The sequence below is a fragment of the Plecotus auritus genome (genome assembly GCF_963455305.1).
Source record: "Plecotus auritus genome assembly, chromosome: 7".
In the NCBI taxonomy this organism is placed as follows: Eukaryota; Metazoa; Chordata; class Mammalia; order Chiroptera; family Vespertilionidae; genus Plecotus; species Plecotus auritus.
In genome coordinates, this window is record NC_137774.1 from 97,037,061 (window position 1) to 97,056,335 (window position 19,275).

Genomic DNA, 19,275 nt, shown 5'->3' on the forward strand with positions numbered 1-19,275 from the left:
ACAACAGTGTGGTGATTGTGGGGGGTAGAGAGGTGGGTGGAGGTAGAGGAGGGTATGGGGGGATAAATGATGATGGAAAAAAATAAGATAAAAGGAAGAAAACAGAACTAGATGGTGCTGGCAGAAACACAAGTCCTGTCTCCACCCCCACACCCAAGGAGCCCCATAGTTGCTGAAAGAAATGTTTTTTCGTTTCACACCTTTGCATGGAATGGGCACTCAGTTTTTGCTTGAACCTCCATAGGGTGCCACACACCACATCTGGCTTATATACTAAAACAATAGCAGTGTAATATGAAGGGGTCCTTTAATGCCCATAGAGCTGTGGGAACAGGCAGAGTCCAGCCCCATGCATGGCTGTCTTAAATGATTCTCCAACGTTAACTCACCCCTACTGTGGAATGACTTAGTCATTATTGCTTGAAAATATCTTGCAAATTCCTTCTGCCACATGTTTGCTGAGCTCACTCCCCTGTGTAAAATACCCCCATCTACTCAAATCCTTTCTCCTTCCAGGCCCCAGGCTTCCAGGAAACCTCTGAGCACACCACACGGAGTCCTCTCTCTAGAATGAGCTCTCGGGACTGCCCCCTTGGTCCTTACACAGTCAGGTGTATATTCTTTATCTTTTTTTTTTAAGGCAAGTATCTTGGTAATTCCACATCATATTTATTCCTATGCCCTAATAAATAACTCTTAGAGCAAAAATAAAATTCAAGTCAATTACTTTTTGAAAGAACATCTTGTCATCAATTCCTCATCCAAAAAAATAAAGTACCCTTCTGAAGATATCAATGAACGTAGATATTTAAAAATTTCCATTTTGATTATAGAAATAATCTCCTGGGTCTAATTAACCTTCCTATTTTGTTCCATGAGGAACAAGTTAAATTTGTGTGTTTTGATTTTCAATTTTCCATCAAAAATTATTTTTTTTAAAAAAAGACAAACACGATTCTTCACCAGAAGGCTTTTAAAAGATCCATTATGAAAATGGTCACCTGTGGGGAGGTTTTAGAACTAACCAGATCTGTGCAGCAAATCCAGGTCAGCCAGGATGTTAATGACAAGGCACTTAGTCACCCTCTATGATGGGGTCTCCTTGCTCCAAAGATGTTTTTAACAGATGCTAATATCCTACACATGTACCTATCAAGATGAGGCTTTCCATACTGAAATACTGTATTCTTTGTCTTAGGAAGGGGGAAGGGTACAATTTATGGCCCTATGAGTAGAAAATTGAGGAGGTTGAAATGCTCCCCATAGTTTCTTTATCTAGGAGTATAAATCACTGGAAATGAATAGAGGAAATCACTAAAAATTAACATCGATAATAACAGGATATATTATCACATTCACACTTTCCAGACTGGCTAATGGTGCAGAGTATGCATCATCAAATAATATTCACATGAGACTTGCAGTTTTGCAAATAAGTTGAATAAAGTAGAATAGCACTGGTTTGTATCTTACTTTTGTCCTCATACTATGAGAAATCCTCTTATTAAGAGCTATAAGTTAATCCTCTGCAATAACTATTTTTAAAAAGCGTTAGAATGATCCCAGTGAAAAATAATATTAAATTGTGAAGAAAAGAGAGACATGAGAAATACAAAATCTTGGGAAATTCAGAAAAATAGAATGAATAAATGAAGACATTAGGAAACTATGTAAGAAACTTATAAAAGTACAGCCAGATGAAAGCTTAAATTAAGGTTTAAAGAGTTCATTCTGGAAACAGGATTGAAAACTGAAGACAAATCAACAGAACCCAATGAATCTTAGTTAATTCTTAAAACTAAGCTAATTTTTAGAATGAAATTCCGGATACACATCCTTGAGAAATTGGGATCACTGGCATTAATTTGGCTTTGTTTGAAGTCCAAACAATCTAGACATTTGTACTTCGCATATTAATTCTGTTAACTTCCTGCCCTATGACATTGGAACTCTCATACGTCAGCCAGTAAGTGAACTTTTTGGATGTTGTTTATTTTATGGTGGAGCTGCCCATGAGCTAAAAGTTCCATTTTGCAGCATCACCAGCTTTGTCATTACCCTAAAATTTTTTTTGTTCATTTGTTCAAATATTATTGTATATTACCATTAATTATAAAAAAAATGAATGAGAAATGAAAAAAATTAAGAATTAAAAAATAATAGTAATTATAAAAAAAGTTTTGCATCATAAACAATATAAGTTAGATAAAGATAGAAGTTATTAGTCATGCCAAAAATGCAATCTTTAGTCAGAATCAGACATTTATTGACTATGAGCAGGTCAACTGTTGTTCAGATAAGAAAATAACCAAAATTATAGGAGTTTAAAGAAAAAAATAAAACAAACACTGAATGCTATGTCTAATGGCAAGGTGTAATTTAAAATTTTATAATGAATTTGGCCCTCTACAGCAAGCATCCTTTATAATATGTAGGCTTTTGCACAATCAATCTTTGGACCAATTTCTAGAAATGCATCCTATACTAAAGTAGGAAAAACAGTACTGAACGAGTCACCATGTTTCCCATCAAATACAAAACAAATACAAAGGTATTTATAAACTGAAAAGCACAGGGCAAAAGTTGTTTATTTTTATTGGTATTGGCACTTCCATTTCGGTGCCCTGACACTGTCATTCACAACCAAAACCATCCCAAAGGTGTGATAAACTCAGGTTTATCATAGTGCTGCCATAGTGTTAAACATGTGACATTAATTCAGTGGCATCTGGTGTTTCATAAGTCATCTTAGGCTATTCTATCTTGCCTTTTTTCACTCCTGGTTACTCATGACTATGTCTAGCCAAACTGTAAATTCTTGACTGACTTCTCCATAGCCTTCAGTCTGTATATAATGACTGCCCCAAACACTTGGTGTGCTACGAAAATGTCAATTAGTGTTCATTCCTTTGTTCTTCCCTTACATTTTTGGGGGTATTTATGTAACTACTATGTGCCAGCCATTTGGATAAATAGGAAATGATCATCTCACCACTCAGTTGTAGTGATCTCCGGACAACAAACATAGTTGATTCAATATGATAGAGGATATTAAAGCTATCCACAAAGTAGAGTAGGAGTCATATAAGACATCTCTAAGTTTATGTGAATTAGAAAATGTTTCAGAGGGGATGTCTTATTTGAACTGTATCTTGAAGGATAAATGGGTAGTAAATAGTTGATTAGACTGAAAAGAGGAGCAAAGACATTTCTGGCAGAGGGAACAGCATACACAGCTAGGTGAGAAAGGTGTGAAAGCAGGCAATGTATTCTTCAAGGAAAAGTAACGAGATCAAGATCAGCAGGGTTTAAATGCTCGGAGAACAGGGAAGCAGACAAACAACACAATGAAGACAGTGCAAACCTGGCCATGTGTATCATGTTAGAGAAGTTAGGCTTTCTGCTATAAGCCAGTGTTTCTCCAAGTGTGATATGAGGTCACCTCCACCAGAATTACTAGGGGATCTGTTAAATGCTGATTTCTGGCCCTTGCATCGGGGTACAGCCCTGCAATCTGCATTTTCAAGAAGCACCTGGTGACTGATGGTCACCATCTGGGGATTCACCATAGATTTTTAAACGAGGGAATGACATGATCAGATCTGTATTTTAGAAATATGCTATTAGACCAAGGAGATGATCATGAGGAAGGTAGAGCCATTGCTGCTAAATAGGCATGTGCCTTGGGTTTGTATTAGGATCATCTGGGGAACTTTTATAAAACTGCAGACTTTTCACACTTCACCCAAGACTTACTGCATCTGAACCAAAGCAGAGGGGGCTAGGATTTATATTAGGTTGAATGATATTAAATTTCCATTTTATGTAGGTCAAAAATGTCAAACTTTGGCAATTTCTCACAATTCAATCTAATATTTTTAACAAGCTTCCTCCATGCTTGATATACATCAAAGTCTAAGAATAGCTGACGAAATACAAGCAGAACTAAATACTTTTCCTTTTTTACTAATTATTTGTGTCATTACTTACTTTGATTAACATGCAACAATAGAAGTGACATATTTATGTACTCAAAACAAATGTTGAAAAAAAGGAGGTTTAAAAACAACCATCAATGAAGGCCACTAATTTAAAGATTTTAGAGCCAGAAGGAACACTAAGTTATCCAGCTTTTTCCCCACCTCCCTACACAAGTTTATGTTGAAGCTGATGGGAGAAGAACCCTGCTAGAAATTATACTATTTTGTTCAATTTTTCAGCGATGCATGTTCTTCACTTTAACAGCTACTAAAAGAAATGTAGCTAAAAATATTTGGGATTTAATTTATAGGGTGCTAGTATTGCATGAAGCCCTAATATGTGTGAAATGGGGGGGGGGGTGTAAAGTAAATACTCATGCATATCCATTTTTAAAATAAAGCTAATGAACCTAACATAGAACCTAGAGCAGTGCTTGAAATGTAATAGATGCTTCATAAATAACTACTGAATAAATGACTGGCCTCTTAAAAAATAGAATAAAGGAAGTATATTAATGCAAGGAGTTTTTAAGGCAGTGTAGTTTACAGATTGTAAACTAAGTGTAGATTTCCCACCTGCTAGCCTGTCCCGATCAATAACGCTTTGGCACAGAACCATGACCCCTCCTCTACAATCCCAGCCCTGCCACATACATTTTCTTTCCTCCAAAGGGGCCCAACAGAAAGATCATGTCCGAGGTAAATCTGACAATACATTATGCCCTGGGGGGAGCCAAGCCCAATGAGCATGGTCTTCAAAGGCCATCCAAAGAGAAATAGTAGCTAACATATTGACAGCTAATGAAAGCTCTATTATCCTAATACAGCAAGTTACCAATATTAGCCTAATTATAATAATAGCTAGTTCTTACTTGCTTATCATTTGCCAAGCTTGTTAGCACACCACATGCATTAACTCATTTAATCCGTTTAACAGCCTTCTGGTATAAGCACTGTATTATCATTCTGGTTTTATAGATGAGAATAGAGAAGTTAAATAATGACCAAAATCACACAACTGGAAAGTGCTAAGTTGAGAGATGACTTCAGGCTACCTGGTCCCAGAGCTCATGATCTACTCAACTCTCTGAGCTCAGAGCACCAAAGCAAAAAGTACCCTGCAAGCTGACCTCTTGGAGCAGTCCCACCAGGAAGAAGACATTTCTGGAGAATATGACCTGGTCCCAGTCTTTTCATCCATAAGGAATGAAGCATCTTTAGTTGAGAAGACCCTACAGAAAGTGAGACCCAGGGTATGAAGGAGAAAGGCAAGGAGAACCAAGAAGGAATGTAATTCTCCTCTGCCTTGGGAACCTAAAAACTTTTGGACTAATCAGATCTTTAATTTTCCTCTAAAGAATCTGGGTCCTTGCCCAGCTGGAGTGGCTCATTGGTTGAGCACTGGCCTATGAACCAGGAGGTTATGGTTGATTCCCAGTCAGGGCATATGCTGGGGGTTTGGGGCTCAGCCCCCAGTGGGGGACTTGCAGGAGACAGCTGATCAATGATTCTTTTTCATCATTGATGTTTCTATCTCTCCTTCTCCCTTCTGCTCTGATATCAATAAAAATATATTTAAAAAGAATTTGGATTTTCATGTGAGGATATTTTTCTAAAGAAACATCATTATACTTTATTTACTCAGTGGGATCATTCTAACTTCCAGAATAAAAAAAAAAGAAAATATTTCCCTAAACCAGGGGTAAAAGTCCTAGATTAAAGGAATTTAAAAGAGCAACATGATATAGATCTTTCTATGGTAACTATGGCTTGAAGAATCACCTCTCCCCAACCCCCTCCAACATTCCTTGAGGAACTAGGCATTCATACAAGGAAGAGACCCCTCTGGTCTAAGCCACCCAGCCTACTATCCTGACCCCCTACAGGACGCTGAGAACGGGGGATGTGGGACTATCCCAGGTCCATCTGCACCATCTGAATATCAAGTACCGGAGAAAGAAAAGTTAGAAAACAAGTCAAGATCCCAGAGAAGGGAAGCTGATCTCAAACTACTGCAAAACTACTTTTCATTCTGTCTTATTGCTCCCAACCCTCTCTACACCGTCATCGCAGAACAGACAAGGCAATACAGGGCAGAAATTATGTAAAATAAAATGCATAATGTGGATGTCTCCCCATGAAAAATACTCCAAGAAGTTCCTAAAAGCCCCAAGTAACAAGACCAAATGTAAACAATAACCATAAACCCTTGTAAACAACCTAGGCTGGGCCCATCTCCCAGACCTCACGCAGAACCAGGGTATCCTGGAGAAGGAAAACGTGTCTCCCCACTTCTTCCCCCCCCCCCCCCCACACACACACATAAGAAACCATCGACCGCCTTGCCAAAGTCCAGCGACTGCCAGAATTGAGTGTGCCCAACTCTTACCCAGGTCCAGAGATCCTGAGATTCGCAATGCAACCCTCTTCCCCTGGTTTTCACCGAATGCCAGCCAAGAAATTAAACCTGTCCCACACAGAGCTCTTCGCCTCCAAGCAGCGTCCCAGGAGAGAGCGACACTGGGGAGTCTTGGTTCAGATTCAGAGGTGGAAACGCGGGAAAGGAGGCAGGTCTCAGCGCAGTTTTGCGCACCGTGGGGGAAAAGTACTCTATACAAACTTGAGTAAGGTTTTCCCGTCTGGCCCGAGATGCTGGAGGAGGAGGGGAGTAACCCGAGCCCGGGCCTGGATGCGAGCAGTTGCTGCTGCTGCAGCTGCCGCCGCAGGGGCAGTGACTGCTGGAGGGGGCGTCGCTTGGCGCCGCGCACGGTCCCCACTGCAGCCAGCCAGGATCCGTCGGCCCGACTCTTTCGTCCCGACCGCAGGTCGCCCCTGCCTTGGGAGGCTTCCACCGTCCGAGAGTGACCCCGCCAAGAGTCCGGTCAAGAAGTTGGCAAACCTTGGGGTCACTGCAGCGGGTGGCAGAGTGCGCGTCTGAGTCCGGACCACATCCAGTGAGCGCCTCCGGGTTAAAACCCGAGAGGTGTTCTAGACCCTTTAGGAGGATTTGGGGGACTGGGGACAGCACCCGAGCCACCAGCCAGAGTGGACGGCCCGTCCCCAGCAGTGGCAAGAAGGGATTGCAAATGTGGGACGAAGAGACGGGTGACCTAGCGGTGCTCGAGTATGCGAGGCGGCCACAAAGTGGTAGGGAAGGTGGGGCCAGGAGTTGGGGGATGGGTGGGACCCAGGGAGCCTACTTTATAAAGGCGGAGGGGAAAGAGAACTCTCCGGACCCGCAAGAAAATATCTGCGAGGCCTCGCGCAGATTTCTTGGGGAATGGCTCCCTCTGCCGACTCCTCAAGGAGGTCCCGGGAGACCCAACGTTAGAAAGTTAGAACCAAGAAAAAGTCTTTCCTCAATTGGCTGTACGCCAATTCTTTTTTTTTTTTTAATATATTTTATTGATATTTCACAGAGAGGAAGGAAGAGGGATAGATAGTCAGAAACATCGATGAGAGAGAAACATCCATCAGCTGCCTCTTGCACACCTCCCACTGGGGATGTGCCCGCAACCAAGGTACATGCCCTTGACCGGAATCGAACCTGGGACCTTTCAGTCCACAGGCTGATGCTCTATCCACTGAGCCAAACCGGTTTGGGCTGTATGCCAATTCTTGAATCTACTTCTCTGACTGTCCACCTTCTTCTTCCTTACTAAAGAATTTCTCCTGACGACCCAAGCAAATACGAACTTCTAATTGCTGGAGAGTTCGTTCTTATGTTCTATGCTCCCCCATCTTCCAAACAAAAAGTTTGCGCTCCAAACCAACCCCAAATGACCCTCTCCTACCATGCTTCTCTTCTTTAGATGAATATGAACTCTTCTTTCTCTGGATAGAGACCGCGAATGCACATGCGTCCCCAGTCACGAACTGCACCTGCACGTAGTCCATCCTAAAAATTATGCTTCTCCTTGGTCACCCTGGAGACAAACAGGCATCACTGCCTCCTCTTCTGGTTAACATTTTTCTTTGGGGGACCAACCCTGCCACACTTAGTAAAGTCTGGATGGGAAGGTCAGTCAGGATCCTCTGGCTTTTTCCTGTCCAGGACCTTCTCCACCAGGTGTGCGAACTTTGGTCAGAGTGGCCCAAGAACAAATACATCTAGAGCTGATTGATCCCTATGACAGTGTTCTGGAGATTAGCCATTGCCCTGGGCGATGTGGCTCATGGTTAGGAGCTCCTCTCTTACACGGAAAGGTCATGGGTTTGATTCCCTGTCAGGGCACATACCGAAGTTGCAGGTTAGACACCACCCCCCCCCCCCCGTGGTTTCCCTCTATCCCCCTGCCCCTCTATCTAAAGAGAGTTGTTTCATATATTTTGTCCAAGTTTTGCTTGTTTAGAGCAGGAGCATAAGTCCAATCTAGTTACTTCTTGATTGCCACAAAAGAAAGTTCTTTTTCCTTGATTTTTTTTAGGAGCTACTTTTTGTACAAATTCCCTCCCAATTTTGGTGTGTTTTAATTTATTTGTATTGAATTGGGTAGACTGGGTTTCTGTTGCTTTCCTTCAAAGAACTCTGGATGATATACCGAAATGAAACATTTCGGATAAAGCTTCAACAGCCTGGATTAATGTGAGACTTTTCCTACCTTTATTTTAAATATTATAAACACATTTCATATAATGTGAGATTGAATGGGCTTCTTTGTTGTTGTTATTAACTATACCATTCTGTTAACATGGAATTTATATATACTAAAACTCCAATTATTTTTCACATTTGCTCTTAAGCCTGACTTTTAAAAATATTGTTTATACTAGTTGGGACTTTCATAGCAATCTTACAGGACTATTCACACAATCCCATGAAATTCCATCGTTCTATATCGGATCCATTTTAGTACTTGTTGAGATCCTGATGGAGCTAATTCTTGTCCTAGCATATTAGTTAACTAGCTCGCAGTCGAGATGTGTGAAATTTGACCAGCAAGCCACAGTGCTTTTGAGCAAATACTGATTAAACATGTGGAAGCAGCTAAAAGTCAAAGGCAGCCTTAGCTGGTTTGACTCAGTGGGCAAAGCATTGGCCTACAGACCAAAGGGTCCTGGGTTCGATTCTGGTCAAGGCCAGGTACCTCGGTTGCAGGATCCTCCTGGCCCAGCCCCGGTAGGGGCTCGTGCAGGAGGCAACCAATCGATGTGTTTCTCCTACATCAATGTTCCTCGTTTGTCTTTCCCTCTCTCTTCCACTCTCTCTGAAAAATCAATGGAAAAATATCCTTGGTTGAGGATTAACAATAAATAAATAAATAAATAAATAAATAAATAAATAAATAAATAAATATCAAAGGCATATCCTAATAAATAAGTTATTTTCCATTCACATCCTGTAGTAAGGTCATCCAACCACTTGTAAATAAAACTCTAATACATTTCAGTCCACTTTCTTCATCTGAGCCACAGGATTTCATGGGATTCTTTTTTTGTTTCAATTATTTTTAAATCCAGGTATATTCTCATGTCTTCAATTTACCTGTCTGGTAATATTTCCAATAAAGGAAGTCAAGTCAGCCCGGCAATTCTCTCTCTTAGCAAACAAGATTGGCTACCCATGGCTCCCTCTCTGTAGTGCTCTCAATCATGTCTTAGGTACAGTATAGACTGGGGCTCACAGAATTGACCTCCTGTGACCGATGGGCAGGCCTCCCGATGAACTCTGTGACACAGTTAGTAGGTGCCATATCTGCTGCTGTTTTCCTATCGCTCACTGCCCCCTCAGTCATGTGGCTCACAGCTCAGTACTCTGGATGCGGCCAAAGAGAAATGGGTCTCTTGGCAGGATCCTGCACAGCTCAGGGAAACAGGTGCTCACTCCAAGCTTTTACATTTCCCAGAGAGGAATCACAGGTGGAAAGGGGCTATCTTGGCACTGAGCTGTGCCACCTTGAGGGAGGAGTAACACGCATAAAGTTAAATTGTTCCTCTTACCTTCTCCAGTGCGTCCTGTTGCAGTTTTTGCTCCATGGTGTACTAGAACTTCCCCCCTGAGCTCTTGGACTTTTCAAAGGCTTTTGCAGCCATGTGTGACTGTCTAAGTCAGTGCTCTCCAGGGGCTCTTGGACCTCACTCACAGGGACTATATTGGTTCACAGGCCACTTTAGGGTCCAGAGCCACAACTGATGTGTCTACCTGACTCACCAGTGGGAAAGACACCCGCTTGACCCTTTGGCCATCTTGTTCCAGATCCCACAGTGCTCACAAAGTCACTTTTGTTCATGGATCGATACCAAATTATTGTTGTTGGAAAGGGAAGATATGACGAGGATATGTTATTGGGCCATCTTGTTTACATCACTCTCTCCAAATTTTATTTTACTGTAAAAAAAATTTACCACAGTAAGAAGTACATTTTTCATCAAGGCCAAATTCATATCTTCATATGCATATAATTGCAACAAGTTTCATGAAACAACACACTTATACATCATGTCCTCATATATTTTCTGTCCTAGTGCTTCTCAGACTTCAATGTGCATGTTAAACAGAGATTTTGTTAATATGCGATTCTGGTTCAGTATCTGGGGTTGGGGGGGCCTACATTTTAACAAACTCCTAAGTGGATGTTTCTGTGTCTCGAACTGCATCTTGAGTAGCTGAGTTCTATTCTATTTCATTTTATTTAAGTGCTAAATTATTGTGATGCCTCTTGAATATATCTGGACTGCCAGTTTGTAAAAGCACCACTGGTATATTTCCTGGAGTAAAACTATGCTTGGAGAAGCTCTTGAAGCAACAACATGCCTATCTAGGATGTTCTTGTAAAAGACTACCTGTGGAGTGGTATCACCCTTGGAAATGGTTCAATGGCAAATAGGCTTCACTTTCCATGATAGAAGGGAAGAAATTGCTATCTTCCTGACATTGCTTTTTAAAAATTGTAACATCTGACACAATAAATAAATCTATTTCCATTTGGAATTAATAAATCTAAGCATTCTGTATATTAAGGACTCTCATTTCTGGTGTGGAAAAGAAAGGCACAGATGACCAAAAGTAACCATGGCAATGATATGAGTGCCAGGAAAACACACACACACACACACACACACAAAAGAAAACATTGCCTGTGGCATGCATGCTCTCCTTTGTCTGAAATATCAATGCTTCCTATGTCCTTCAAGATTTTGTTTTCAAGTAACAAAAGTCAACACTGACCAACATAATGAAAACAAAACTGGGGGAGGCCATTGAGGGGCTCAAAAGAGATGGGAAGCTGTGGACCAAAGTTGAAAATAAGAAGGAGCCCCTCTAGAGGACTGGGAAGGAGGAATCAAAGCGGAAGAATCAGGCCAGAAACAGCTGGGTCACACTGTCCCCACTGAGATTAATGAACTTGAACTATTTCTTTCCTTAGTCCTCATATCATGCTCTCAAGATCAAAGTCACAGGAGAGAGCACCCATTTGGCTGAACTTAGGTTTTGCATTCCCTCTTGCCAGTCCTGGGACAAGAGGATGTATTTGGTTCTTTAAACTTCCATATGGGATCAGGTGCCTGATATACCATCCCCCTAAGAGCATAGAACAGTAGTATGTGACACAGAGTATTTACAATTCTTTCAAATTTTGCTCTAAACTGCTGCAGAAAAAAATGAGGCCATATTATTAAGGGACTGTAGGATCAAAGGCGGGTTTTCTGAGGTGGGAAGAGTTACTGTTTTTGTATATTGTTGGTAATGACCCAGTAGACAGCCAGTGAGGGTGGAAAGTAGCTCATTGTCACTCTAACACTATTTCTGAGAGATTCTGGCTATTTTAGCCACCATCCATTGCCAGAACTCTATCTGCACAACTGAAATTCTATACCCATTAAATAATTATTCCCCATCCCCCTTTCTACAGCCCCTGGCAACCACCATTGTACTTTCTCTCTATGACTGTGACTACTCTAGGTACATCACATAGGTGGAATTATAAAGTAATTGTCTTTTTTAAAAATATATTTTTATTTATTTCACAGAGGAAGGGAGAGGGAGAGATAGAAACATCAATGATGAGAGAGAACAATTGATTGACTGCCTCCTGCATGCCTCATAATAGGGATTGAGCCCAAAACCTGGGAACCGGGCATCAAACTGTGACCTCCTGGTTCATAGTCAATGCTCAACCACTGAGCCACACAGGCCCAGCTACAATATTTGTCTTTTTGTGATTAGCTTATTTCACTTAGCATAATGTCTTCATCTACATTGTAGAATTTCCTTCCTTTTCAAGGCTGAGTAATATTGCATTCTATGTATATACCATATTTTGTTAACCATTCACCTGTGGATGGACACTGGGTTGCTTTACACCTTTCGGATCTTGCAAATAATGCTATTATGAACATGAGCTAATAAGTACCTCTTAGAGACCCTGCTTTTAATTTGGGGGGATAAATACCCAAATGTGGAATTGCTAGATCATATGGTAATTGTATTTCTAATTTTTCTAAGAATCACACTTTTCCCCATGTGACTGCACCAATTTCTTTACATTCCTACCAACAGGGCACAAGGGTCCCAATTTCTTCATATCCTACCAACATTTGTTATTTTCCTTTTTTTTAATGAATTTTTTTATTGTTTAAAGTATTACATATATTAGTACATATATCTCCTTTTTTTCCCCCATTGACCTTCCCCCAGCCTTCCCTATCCCCTGTCGCATGCCCTCATCCTACCCCCCGCCCCCACAGTGTATTATGTCCATTGGTTGTGCTTATATGCATGCATATAAGTCCTTTGGTTGATATATTTCCCTCCCTCCCCAACACTCCCCAGCCTTCCCACTGTAATTTGACAGCCCGTTTGATGCTTTACTGCCTCTGTATCTATCTTTTTGTTCATTAGGTTATAATGTTCTCTATTTTCCATAAATGAGTGAGATCATGTGGTATTTTTCTTTCATTGCCTGGCTTATTTCACTTAAAATAATGCTCTCCAGGTCCATCCATGCTACTGCAAATGGTAAGAATTCCTCCTTTTTTATAGCAGCGTAGTATTCCATTGTGTAGATGTATCACAGTTTTTTAATCCACTCATCTGCTGATGGGCATTTAGGCTGTTTCCAAATCTTAGCTATGGTGAATTGTGCTGCTATGAACATAGGGGTGCATATATCCTTTCTGATTGGTGTTTCTAGTTTCTTGGGATATATTCCTAGAAGTGGGATTACTGGGTCAAATGGGAGTTCCATTTTTAGTTTTTTGGGGAAACTCCATACTGTTCTCCACAGTAGCTGCACCAGTCTACATTCCCACCAGCAGTGCACGAGGGTTCCTTTTTCTCTGCATCCTCACCAGCACTTGTCGTTTGTTGATGATTGCCATTCTGACAGGTGTGAGATGGTACCACATTGTCGTTTTGATTTGCATCTCTTAGATAATTAGTGACTTTGAGCATGTTTTCATATGTCTCTTGGCCTTCCTTATGTCTTCTTTTGAAAAGATTCTATTTAGGTCCGTTGCCCATTTTTTTATTGGATCATTTATTTTCCTTTTATTAAGTTGTATATAGTGGCCATCCTAATAGTTGTGACACGGTATTTCATTGTAGTTTTGATTTGCATTCCCCTAATGATTAGGGATGTTGAGTACTTTTTCAAATGTTGGTCATTTGTATTTCTTCTTTGAAGAAATGTCAAGTCCTTGCCTATTTTTTTTAATTGGGCTGTTTTGTTTTTAAATTGTAGTTCTTTATATATTCTGCTATCCTCTTGCTCACTCCACTCCAGACACATTGGTCTCATTTCTTCAAACACACCAGGCATGTTTCCTCCATGGGGCCCTTCCTAGTCCTTCTGTGTGGAATGTGTGGCTTACTCCCTCATCTCTTTTATAGCTAACTCAAATGTGCCTACTCAGTGAGCATTCCTATCAGCTATGGTAACTCACCCTGCTGCCCCCGCAAACCTAATTCCTTTTAAAATTCTCTACTTTTTCGTATTTTTTTAAACATTGCTTTTTACCTTCTAATATCTTATATATTTTACATATTCATTATGTGTATTGTTTGATATCTGTCTTCCCCCCATTAGAATATCAGCTTTTCAAGGTCAGGCAGGAATCTTTATCTATTTTGTTTACTAATATATTTCAAGCACCAAGTGGTATTCTTGTGCACTGTACTTTCTCAAGAAATAGTGGATACACACACACACACACACACACACACACACACACACACACACAATAGGGGTCCAGTGCACAAATTCATGCAGCTTGAAAGGAACTGTGGGCCACGAGGCTGAGGTAGGCACAGGGGCAGGTCTTGGCCCATCCTCCGCTCCCCCTCCCGCAGAGGCCCCAGTCCCCTGTCTGCCTGCAACCCCACTCCCACCACCGCTCCCACGCGCTGATGGCGCCAGCCCGCTTGTACCTGCTGAAGGTATGGAGTGAGTGGGGTCGGCGCCATCAGCGGGTGCGAGCAGCAGCTGCTGCCCCGATCACCCCTCAGGAGCAGTGGGAGGTGGAGAAGCCCTCAAGGGCGATCAGGGCCAGCAGCCACTGCTCACACCCACTGATGGCGCTGAGTGATTGGGACTGGCGCCAGGCACTGGCAGCAGGTGCAAGCGTTGGCCCTGGCACCGGCTGCAGGTGTGAGCAGGGCTGGTGCTGGCAGTGGGTGCAAGGGTCAGCTCCTGGACGGGCAGCGGGTGTGAGAGGTGGCTGCCGACCCCAATCTTCCCTCAGGAGCAGGGGGAGGTAGAGAAGCCCCGAGGGGCGATTGGGGCTGGCAGCCACTTGCACCCGCTGACTGCACCATGTAATCGGGGCTGGCACCGGGTGCCAGCAGTGGGTGCAGGCAGCAGCTCCAGTGCTGGCAGCAGGTGTGAGCAGCAGCTCCGGTGCCAGCAGCGGGTACTAATGGGGCCAACACCGGCAGCAGGTGCAAGCACCAGGCGGGACCAGGGCACACGGGAGCAAAGAATTTTCAGTAACCACCAGAAGCTTGCCCCAATGGCAGCAACCAGCACCCCGCCTTTGTCTGGTGCCCCTGCTCACCTGCTCCACCATCCCACTATGGCCAACGCCCGCCATGTTCCGCGCACGCCCCCTGTTGGTTAGCACACATCACAGCGACCAGTTGTTCCGTTGTTTGGTTGTTCTGGTTATTCTGCGTTCGGTCTATTTGCATATTAGCCTTTTATTATATATATACATATATTCTATATGTATATATATACACAGTATGTATATGTATATATATGTATATACAGTATGTTTATATATATAAAGTATGTTTTTATTGATTTAGAGAGAGAGGAAGGGAAAGGGAGAGATAGAAACATTGATGAGAGAGAAACATCAACATCAATCGGCTGCCTCCTGCATGCCCCACACTGGGATCGAACCTTCTACCCAGGCATGTGCCCTGACTGGGAATTGAACCCATAACCTCTTTGTTCCTGGGTTGATGTTCAATCATTGAGCCACACCAGCCCAGTGTGAATATATTTTACACAAAAGTTTTATAACTCAGTAAAGAATATATTATTTTACACTTGCAAATTACCTTTTCTAAGTAGAAAATTATTTTAAGAGCAGAGGCTTCTGAACATGAATTTCTTTAATTCATTCAACATTTGTCCAAACCACAGAGTTGCACAAATATGGCTCTCAGTAGATTCAGTCTTATCTCTCAGATTAGAATAATTGTCTCACTTGTGCTATAAAAGTAAAGAAATAGAGGAGGCGAAGCAGATAAAGAATTAATTAATCAAGCCTTTAACTTTTCTGAAAACCCAGGGAATTTTTATCAGCCTGCTTTGTTACTTACCTAGCATTACTCTCTGGAATATTAATATTATATCCTGAGATTTACAGCTTTATATGGCCATGATGTATTCACACAAGTCTTCACTTGAGCAAGTGCCCTAAAAGAGTCTCTCCTTACACTTCTTGTTCATTAATTCCCTTTCGAGCCTTCACATTCAGAAATATAATTCACAATAAAACAACAGAAGATTGTTTTACTATAATGCAGTGCTTTGCAGCCTTTTTCATAATACATTAAGAGGCTAGTTCTGTTTATATATCATTCTGAGATAAGAAAGGAATTGGAACCTGGGTGACCTGGCCCTGCTCAGCCACTCCCAGCCATCCCTGGAGCCGGTTGACTTTTGGATGAGATCTGCTAGATTAGATGATGTCACAGGAAGTTAACTCTTACCAATTGGTGGGTGAGACCAATTCTCTATGCCAAACATGGTTTACAATTTCAAATTGCTTTCTTCACCAAATTTTCTAACAAATCTTTTGTCCTACATTTTCTACTCTGAGTATTTCAAGTTAACAATCTTTTGAATTTTTAAAATGAACATTTGAATATTGTAGGAAAGTTCCTCACCTCTTTTGTTGGATTTGTCTGATGACATCCATCTTTGAACACCCTTCTATCTCTTCCTTGCACTGTGAAGGCCAGGGAGCCTGAGAACTCCCTTTCTCTGACACCTGAGCCAGCAGAGTTCTGGATGCATTTTCAGACCTATTGTAATTACAGATAAATTCAGGTGATCCTTGAAAGGTAGCAAGAAGGGAGGTCAAAGTCATTTTTCTTCTTTCTTTGGCAGCAGTAGAAGGATAGCACAGGCCTCCCAAATGTGAGTTTCTGGAGGGGCTTCTGTTGCCCTGCCATTCCCCTTATCTGGGAGCCATACAGTACAGGAGACAAACAGGAGTTTCCTGCAGACAGAGGCTCTCTATCTCTGGGTGGTGGTGCACCTCAAAGTGAGTGGCAGTCCCTGGCCTCGCCTCCCCCAGCCGCTATGATGGCCCTATAAGCACCTGAGCCCTCGTGTTTCAGCCCTTGCTGACACATGGACAGTGCTTTCTATGTTCTTGTCTGAGCTGTGACTGAACACTCCTCTTAGGATATCAGAAGATATAAGACATACAACGAATATACAGCTTAAATTTTCATTTTATGCTAACATACGCTCTAATTTTCTTCCTATCTGTTTAATAGAGCTTATCTCCTCATGTCTCAACAGACTCATTCTTTAAATTTCCTATCAAACTGCTAACAAAGACGATGGTTTCTCCCTAGTTATTTCTTAGCTGAAAGTATCAGGCTTGTAATGTTCTGCTTCTGTGCTACCCAAGCATATGACCAGAAAATGAAATGTAGGTGGATCCCTCAATGTAAATCAGGGGCTCTTTTTAGAAAAGAAAAAAGAAAAAAAGGTGGGTGAATTTAGAGAAGAAAACAGCAAGTATTTACTATCATCTAACTACCTAAAAATAAAAGTAATCTTCATCTGTACATTACACCAAAACAAATTCAAATAGATTTAAGTATTAAAAGAAATGACCCATTACGACATAGAAGATCATCTCAGTGACTGATTTTAAAACTTGTTTAAGAAAACGTTTTCTAAGTGTGACATCAAAGTCACAAACCATTAAAAAAAAAAAAAAAAGACAGGCTTTTCAAAAATATTTTTATTTTAGAAGTTTTAAAATATATCAAAATTAGAAACAATAGTGCTCACCACCTAGCTTTAACAATTATTTACATTGTGCTATAGTTGCTTCATCCCTCCCTCTATTTTTATATTATTTCTAAGTAAATGAAAAATACTGAGATATTTCACTTCTAATGAAATGCTTCCACACGGATCTCCAAAAAGTTGAAATATACTCTTACGAAACCACAATACCTTTATCACACCTAACAAAGTTGACACTAATTCCACAATATCATCTACTATTTAGTCCTTTATCAACAGCAGAGGAGTAAAGGTCATCTGTTTACTTCAGGAATCTTAGGATCAGCACCAAATGATATAGCTACCCGGTTATAACCCATGATCCACCTGAAAAACATCTCAGAAAATAGTCCAGTCATTCTGGAGTCTATGTATGCATTTTCAACATTTATTTGTAAGGCTTAAGAATTAGATTCACATTTTCTGAAAGAGCTGGCCCTGCACATTTACTTTTCATTCAAATTCCTTATGGAGTGTGGTTAGGATAACTTAGACCAAGCCAGGATAATGAACTTCAATATTGGCACTTCTATTCCAACTAAGAAAGAGGGGCTCTTTTTCCATGTTATCCAAGCTGGGAAGATTGAAGCAGAGGCTCTTGAGAGCCTGCCTGATGGTGAATACAACACAGAGAAAGTAGGACAGAGACACACAGAGAAAGAGTTCCACTTGTCCCATTTCCAACCATGCCTGCAGCAGACAATGCTGAGTGGAAAAGATCATGTCTATACTTTTTAGTTTTATAAGCCCATAAATTCCTTGTTTTTTCTAAGCTAATTTAAATTGTGTGTCCTCAGAGAAACAAAGATGGCAGCATAGGTAAACACCTAACTGCTGCCTCGCACAACAATTTCAAAACTACAACTAAAAGACAAAACGGACATCATCTAGAACCACAGGAAGGCTGCCTGAGTGGAAATTCTACAACTAGAAGGAAAGAGAAAAGCACACTGAGACTCAGAGGAGCTGCAGGAGGCAGAGGTACTGAGACACGCACGCAGAGAGGACTGGCAACTCAGTGCGCGGCTGGCTTTCTCAAGCAGGAGGGATACAAAAGCTCCCGACTGTGCTGAACTCCAGTTCCGGGCGAGACTCTGGGGACCCAGACTCATACGGGGAGAAACTGGACTGTCTGGCAGTGGGCAGAACTCAAGGGCAGCTTTCTCTCAGAGGTGCTTGCAGCGATTACCATGGGACACTGAGACACAGTGGCCTATTAGGGAAGGGCTGATGGGAAACCAATGCCGTCTGCTCTGCCCTGAGACTCCACCCCATCCAAGCTGAGCACAGAGGCTTTTGCAAGTCTTATCTCATAAGGGTGTCTCCAGCACAGAAGTTCTCCCAGCGTAGACAGAGCTGATCCTCACAGCCAATTGGCCTGGAGGTCAATTCCTCCCAGTGATACCAACAACAATCAAGGCTTAACTACAACAAGACTGTGCACACAGCCCACAAAGGGGTGCACCAAGAGTGTCCACCTCAGGTAACTGGGGAGGCTGAGCCACTGGGCCCTATAGGACACCTAGCACACAAAGCCACTCTATCAACACAGGGAAGCAGCCAAAATGCAGAGACAAAGAAACAGATCACAAACAAAAGAAATGGAGGAAAGCAAATGACTGGATATAGAGTTCAAAACCACGGTTATAAGGTTTTTCAAGAATTTTCTAGAAAAGGCCGATAAATTTAGCTAGACCCTTGAGGATATGAAAAAGGACCAACTAGAAATTAAGCATACACTGACTGAAATAAAAAATATTATACAGAGATCTAACAGCAGACTAGAGGATCACAAGAATCAAGTCAAATATGAA

The 19,275-nt window shown here is 41.7% G+C and overlaps 1 protein-coding gene across 2 annotated transcripts in view; it reads right to left on the minus strand.

The window, feature by feature from the left end:
* MEGF10 (multiple EGF like domains 10) overlaps positions 1–6,775 on the minus strand; it is a 171,323-nt gene extending 164,548 nt beyond the window's left edge. Inside the window, exon 1 of one of the 2 annotated variants that reach the window (XM_080677241.1) lies at positions 6,370–6,775. The gene's annotated coding sequence lies outside the window, so the exon portion shown is untranslated. The remainder of the gene's footprint in view (positions 1–6,369) is intronic. The other variant, XM_080677240.1, reaches the window with a different exon arrangement.
* Between the last annotated feature and the right edge of the window lie 12,500 nt (positions 6,776–19,275).